The sequence below is a fragment of the Pleurodeles waltl genome, chromosome 6 (assembly GCF_031143425.1).
Source record: "Pleurodeles waltl isolate 20211129_DDA chromosome 6, aPleWal1.hap1.20221129, whole genome shotgun sequence".
In the NCBI taxonomy this organism is placed as follows: Eukaryota; Metazoa; Chordata; class Amphibia; order Caudata; family Salamandridae; genus Pleurodeles; species Pleurodeles waltl.
Window position 1 is genome coordinate 177,111,394 of NC_090445.1, and position 7,435 is coordinate 177,118,828.

At 50.1% G+C, this 7,435-nt stretch overlaps 1 non-coding gene across 1 annotated transcript; it reads left to right on the plus strand.

The window, feature by feature from the left end:
* Nucleotides 1-998: 998 nt before the first annotated feature.
* LOC138302302 (small nucleolar RNA SNORA76) lies at nt 999-1,127 on the plus strand. Its single transcript, XR_011205384.1, has one exon. It is a non-coding gene; the product is annotated as a small nucleolar RNA SNORA76 (small nucleolar RNA).
* Nucleotides 1,128-7,435: the final 6,308 nt, after the last annotated feature.

Consider the following 7,435-nt stretch of genomic DNA (forward strand, 5'->3'; position numbering starts at 1 on the left):
GAACGAGCGTTGACCAGGATGCACTTGAGGTGGTTGATGGCGCGTGGGCTTGTGGTCGTGGTAGTTGCGTGGTGGAAGATGCGTTTGCAGGAGTTGCAGGCGAAGGGTCCATGGGTGCGTTTGGGGTGAGCTAGGAAGCAGGTTTTGGAGCGCCCTGGGTTGAGGGCGTGGAGGGTGGTGGGGTCGTAGCGGATCAGCGGGGCTTGGGGGAGCTGGGGACCAGGGGTCGTGGCGCTGGGCGCGGGCCAGGCGCGGACGGGCGCAGACGGGCTTGCCTCTGGCGCGCCTCCGGCGCGCCAGCGGCGTGCCCGCTGCGCGCAGTCGCGCAGCGGCCGCCATAAGAGGTAGGAGGGGGGGGAGGGGTCAGCTGGGGGCGAATGGGAGCTGGGGGGCGGGGGCGTGCAGGAGGTCGCGGCGGGAAAGCGCGAGGGGGGGGGACAGGTAGAGTGAGAGGAGCTGGGGGAGGGGGTTTAGGGTGGAGGAGGGTGAGTGTTAGGAGGTTTGGAGATTAGGGAGAGAGATAGGAGTAGGGTTGTGAAGATAGGGGAGGGGGGGTTGTAGAGGTGGGTGAGGGAGAGAGGTAGAGTGAGAGGATAGGGAGATAGGTAGTAGAGGGGGTGGCGGGAGGGGGGGAGAGATAGAGAAATAGATAGAGAAAATAGATAGAGAAGTCGATAGATAGGGAAATAGATAGATAGACAGATAGGTAGGTAGGAGGAGGTGGAGAGTGGGGGAGTTAGATAGTGAGATAGGGAGCTAGAGAGATAGGAAGATAGGAGGAGTGAGGGAGGTAGATAGCGAACGGGTTAGCTAGGGGTGAGAGAGGGGGAGGCGAGTGAGGGAGGGGGATGAGGAAGGAACACCTAAAGGTGGGTGTACAGGGCCCCCGGCGCTCCGGCGCGCAAAAACGGGGGCTGTGTGAGGATTTGGAGGGAAGAGGGGCGGCTGGAACCCTCTCCTTATGAACGGGCTCCTCCGGGGGCCTCTGTTCGGGGTGGGGGCCAGCCTCGGCCTCTGCACCCCCTGTCCGTGGGGGTGGGGGCCGGGCGCGGCCCACTAAATACTGCTGGGGCCAAAGTGGGAAGGGACCTCCGTCGAGGTCTCCCTTCTTACTCCTGGCCAAAAAAGGAAAGCCTCTGTAAAAGGAAAGGAGCGTCCGGCGCAGTGACCGGGAAAGGGGCGCTCCCTTCGCCTTCCCCGAGTCCTGCCTTACGGGGGGAATGACTCTCGGACCCCTCCTGGGGCCCGAGGAAACACTCGCCCGCACCTGATGTGGTGCGCGAGTGAGGGAAGTCTCTCCCAAGCTGCCAGGAGGCTTCCTGGGATATCGAAGGTGGCTGGTGCCCCGGGGGCGCTCCCGGAAGTGGGAGGTGCCTCGGGGGTGCAGAGAGGAGCACGCTTGCTCCGAATCCTTTGTTATTGTGCCCCGGGGGCACTAGAAACAGCGCGAACCCGACGCTGAAGGACAATAAAATGCCCGGGTTGCGGCGGTGATCCTGGGCAGCCGAGCACAGCGCTTTTTACAGCGCTAAACGCAACTTGCAGCCTGGGCTGCGGCGGTGATCGTTTCCAGCAATTTTAAGGTTCCCAATATAGCGCTTTGCACAGTGCTTAAGCAAACGCTGGAGAGATCAGTGCAGGGGTCAGGGGTACAGCACCCTGCCCCTGGGAACAAGCAAGAGTCAAAGAAAGCACAGGGCTGGAGGGCCCAACTACAGGCCAGCACAAGGGATGCAGATGGTGGCAGTTCCTCCTAGTGACCAGGCAGGTCACAGGTCAGCACTACAGTAGCAGTTCAAGGGGGTTTCCTGGTCAGTCCATTCATCAGCGTTCTGTGTCCAGTTTCCAGTTTCAAGAATGTTCAAATTGTGGGGAAAATTCCCCTGTACTTATAGTTAGTTCTTACAGTGTTTCACAATGGTAGGGAGAGGAGGTTCCAGCCAGTTACAACTGGTTCTGGGAGTGCCCCCTCTCTCTTTTCAGCACAGGCTCCAAACATCAGTGGGGGGTTAACAACCCTATTGTGTGAGGCCAGTGCACAGTCTTTACAAATGCAGGTGTGCACCGCCTCTCCCTTCTCTCAGCTCAGGAAGGCTTTACAATATGTAGATGCACCTCTGTGTCACCTCCACCCTCCCTGTGTTCAGGCTGTCTGAGAAGTATGCACAAAGCCCCAACTTTCAGTCTGCCCAGACGTTGATTGGAAACAAGCTGCAAAACACCAAAGTCATAAGCACAGATAAATGCGCACTTTCTAGAAGTGGCATTTCTGTGATAGTAACACAAAATACACCTACACCAGTAAGCAGCATTTCTTACCACTGTCACAACCATACCAGACATGCCTACGCTATCCCTCATAAATCAGACAATACCCCTTAGACATAAGGCAGTGCATTTCCAATGTAATCCTATGAGAGGGCAGCACTCACAGTAGTGAGACACCAAGTTAGGCTGTTTGTCACTACCAGGACAGGCCATGCAACATGGCACATGTCCTGCCTTCTACATACATGGTACCCTGCCCAAAGGGCTAGCTAGGGCGTACCTTAGGGGTGACTTACATGTAGTAAAAGGGGAGTTCTGGGCCTGGTAAGTAAATTTAGATGCCAGGTCCCGGTTGCAGAAAACTGCTCACACAGGCTCTGCGCTAGCAGGCCTTAGATAGGTTCGACAGGCTACTTCAGTGGGTGGCACAAGCAGCGCTGCAGGCCCACTAGTAGCATTGAATTTACAGGCCCTGGGTATAGGGATACAACTTTACAAGGGACTTTTAGGTAAATTAAATATGCCAATCAGGTGTAATCCAATCCTAGCAAATTTGTAAGAGAGAGCACATGCACTTTAGCACTGGTTAGCAGTGAAAAAGTGCTCAGAGTCAAAACGTCAGCCAACAAAGGTCAGAAAAATAATGAGGCAAAAGCAAAAAGTCTGGGTAATGACCCTGTAAAAGGGCTAGGTCCAACATTGTGCAAGTTAAATTGCACTACCTATTGCCCCCAAATGGCTGTTGAGTTCCAGACCCATGATGAGGGCACAGACTTTAAATTGATGATTCAATGACATCTGACGATTTACCACTGGATCTTAGAGTTATGGTGAAGTCTGAGGTTTTGGACTTTTCAGGAAAGGACATTGGTCTCATAAAAGGAGTTGAGCTGGTTTGCATTAAAGTGAAGACTAATGTTGAGTATCCAAGGCCCCCACAGTACAAGGTGACCCCAAAACAATTGCTGGAATTACTCTTGTGATAGAGTCAATGATACTGCAAGACGTTTTAAAGGAGATAATGGGTATGTTAGACCTGATAGCCTTTGGGTGGTCACCCCTAAACCTTTGCCTGCCTCCCTCCACTTTTTAGATACAGTTTTTTTTGGTTTTAAGACTCTATGCACTTTACCACAGCTTACAAATGCCAAAGTACATATACTCTCTCACTTTAAACATGGTAACATTTGATCATACCCAATTGGATTATTTAATTTACTTATAAGTCCCTAGTAAAGTGCACTATATGTGTCCAGGGCCTGTAGATTAAATGCTACTAGTGGACCTGCAGCACTGATTGTGCCACCCACTTAAGTAGCTCCTTAACCTTGTCATTGCAAAGCCTTTGTGTGCAGTTTTACTGCCAATTCGCCTTGGCATTTAAAAGTACTTGCCAAGCCTAAAGCTCCCCTTTTTCTACATGCAAGTCACCCCTCAGGTATGCCCTAGGTAACCCATAGGGCAGGGTGCTGTGTAGGCAAAAGGCAGGACATGTACCTGTGTAGTTTACATATCCAGGTAGTGTAAAACTCCTAAATTCGTTTTGCACTACTGTGAGGCCTGCTCCCTTCATAGGCTAACATTGGGGCTGCCCTCATACAGTATTGAAGTGGTAGCTGCTGATCTGAAAGGAGTAGGAAGGTCATATTTAGTATGGCCAGAATAATAATACCAAATCCTGCTGACTGGTGAAGTTGGATTTAATATTACTATTCTAGAAATGCCACTTTTAGAAAGTGAGCATTTCTTTGCACTTAAATCTTTCTGTGCCTTACAATCCACGTCTGGCTGGGCTTAGTTGACAGCTCCTTGTACATTCACTCAGACACACCCCAAACACAGGGTACTCAGCCTCACTTGCATACATCTACATTTTGAATGGGTCTTCCTGGGCTGGGAGGGTGGAGGGCCTGCTCTCACACAAAGGACTGCCACACCCCCTACTGGGACCCTGGCAGACAGGATTGAACTGAAAGGGGACCTGGTGCCCTTCATAGCCACTCTTTGAACTCTCCCCCACTTCAAAGGCACATTTGGGTATAAAACAGGGCCCCTACCCTACCTCATCAGACAGTTGCTGGAGAAGAAACCTGAACCAGAACCTGCATCCTGCCAAGAAGAACTGCCTGGCTGCCTAAAGGACTCACCTGACTGCTTTCTACAAAGGACTGCTGCCTTGCCTTGCTGTTGCCCTGCTGCCTTGCTGAACTTGTCTGGCTGTAAAAGTGCTCTCCAAGGGCTTGGATAGAGCTTGCCTCCTGTTCCCTGAAGTCTCAGGACCAAAAAGACTTCTTTTTTTCATTTGGACGCTTCATGCGCCGAACATTTTCGTGATTGTGTGTAAGAATGTGTGTGAGTATGTCTGGAAGTATGCGTGTATGAATGTGTGTATGCCAGTGTAAATGAATGGGTGTATGGTTGTGCGTGGGGGTGTCTGTGTGGGTGTATGCAGGGAGGGGGTGTGGGGTGAGGGGCGCTGTGATTGTAGTGAGGGTGGGGAGAGGGGGTGATGTGTGCGTGTGTGGCTGTGGGGTCAGTTGTGTGGTGTGTGCGTGTCTGCGGGTGTGTGCGTGTATGGGATGGGGAGGTGTGTGAATGTATCGGCGGGTGTGGGGGTTAGTTGGTGGATTAGGGTGGGTGGGGGGTGAGTTAGGATGGAGGAGGGTCGGACTTCAGGTGAGTGTTTGGGGGTGAGAGGGAGCTGCCTACCAGTGACAGGGAAAATATTCTAACGCCACAGAAACCATGGTGGTAGGCCGGCTCATAATGCCATGGGCGGTACTATGTTGGCCGCCAGGCTAGAGATAGCCTGGCGGCTCTGTGGCTCACATCACCAAGGCAGTATGAGTGGAGAAGAGGCGGGTTGGCTGCAGCCAATCTCATACTGTGGCAGTGTGTACTGCCAGCCTGTTGGTAGTATTACTGCCACATTAACACTGGTTGTCAGAAGACCGACAGGGTCATAATGAGGGTCTATATGTCATTTAACTCTAAAGTTTCATATTCCCTGTGTAACGCATATGTGTACATCATCAACATATCAGATTGAAATAAACACACATGCTTTCTCAAGTCACAAAAATAGAAACTTATATTCTTTTGGTGAAACTGTCTACTAACATGATGAATGTTTGCCCCAAAATCACCATGTACATAAAAAATGTACAACACTAATGTATGTACTATATAAATATGTCAAAACTATAACCTGTGCATGTCACTGTCAGAAATGAAAATAAGTGCATGCCACATACATTGGGATAAATAACATCATCAGCAATCAATTACTAAACATTTAAAATTAATGCCAGGACAAAGGTATGGAAAATAATAGAAATGTTAATAGGATAATGAGCTTTTAAAATGGAATATATAAACATATTTATCAGAGACCAGCCTAGGAACATTGGGCTACAGATCCGGAACTTGCCTCATAAGTACACTGCCAAGTGCAATCTCCTCACGAAGGGGCATCTATCGGGCACAGAGCAGGCACCTCAATGATCTTACTTGGGAGGGAGAGTTGATATTGGGAAGTGTGGTTTTGTGTTTGGGAGGGGTGGTTTTGGGAGGGGTGGATTTAAGTGTGGGAGGGATGGATTTGTAATTGAGAGGGGTGGGTTTAGGTTTGGGTGTGGGAGGGGTGGGTTGGGGTTTGAGGGCTTTGGGAAGGGTGGGTTAACGTTTGGGAGGTCTTCTTTCGGAAAATGGTTAGAACGGTTAGCAGGGAGTTGGGGTTGGGAGATAGAGGAGTGGCAGTGGGTGATGTGTATGTGTCTGTTGAGGGTGCATTTGAATTTGGGTCTGGTGTATGTGGTGTATGTTTGAATGTGTGCTTTTTGCTGGGTGTCTGTTGGTCAGGTGAGTGTGGGCGTCTGTGTCCAGGGTGTGTGGGTGTGGTGGCACATGTAGGTGGGGTGGATGTGGATATGGTGGTGCATGTGGATGTGGTGTTAGATGTGGTGTCTGCAGATGTGCTGGTAGTGGTGGTGCATGTGGGTGCAGTGGTTGGTGTGGTGTCTGCTGGTGTGGTGGTGGTGGCGCATATGAGTGTGGTGGTGGGTTTGGTGTCTGCAAGTATGTCTGTTGTGATATTGGTAGTTATGGTGGTGGGTTTGTAGCCTGTGTGTGTGTCTGTGTTTTTTGCTGTGTCTGTGTTCATTTGTGGATGTGCTGCTGGTGTCTGTTGGGGTATGTGTGTGCAAAAGAATGAGTGTGCTTTGTACAAGGCTGCGAATAGGAAACTGGGATAGGCAGTGAGTTTGGGCACAATGGTGTGATGGCTGGGAGACTGTGGTTATTGAGGAGTCCAGACCTTGGAATGACCTCTGTAGGCCAGATGTTGCACTATGAATGCCTTCCAGGGAAGCCAACATTTGTTTCATATGGCAACTAAGCCCCTGGATGGCACCCAGGAGCGCAGCCTGGCCAACAGAAATGGTCTGCAAGAGGTCAAGAGCATCCTCATTCAGTGCAGCCAGGAATATAGGGGCGTGGGAAGGTGCCTGCAACAAAGGAGACACCACTCCTTTTGGGGGGGGGTGGGTTTGGGCAACTGGTAGGAAAGGTAGAGGGAGGGTGGAGATGGGAATATGTTATAAATCCAATGAGTCAAAGGAGAGTTATTTGGGAATTTATTGGAGAGACAGCACAGTACCTGGCTAAAGTCAAGGCAGTCAACTACAACTACACAATTCTAGATTCAGAACACAAACAATGAACTGATATAACAATGACATCAGAAAGATAACAAAACTCTTAAAGGGATCCTATCAAAATATACATACAATACATAAGAATATGCCACACACACCCTTGGTACACATGAATATGCAACACACCCTCCGGATACACATGAATATGGAACACACATTCCCTTGCCAGAAGACACAAGCCAAACAGGAATGACAACCCACTAAAAGACAAAAAGACACACAGCATCCTACTCATAATCTACAAAATTACATGGAGGATTCCTGACACAACTATTTTGTTTGACTGTTGAAGCCACACTGTTCAATAGGGCCACACACACTTTCAACAGGCCTCATCCTCTCTCCATTTTTACACTTCGCTACTCTCCTGACATTCCATACCTTAACATCCTGGGTGATTGCACTGTTCCTGTTAACCTTGACGGCTCTCATAGCTTTGCCAAACTTGGCTT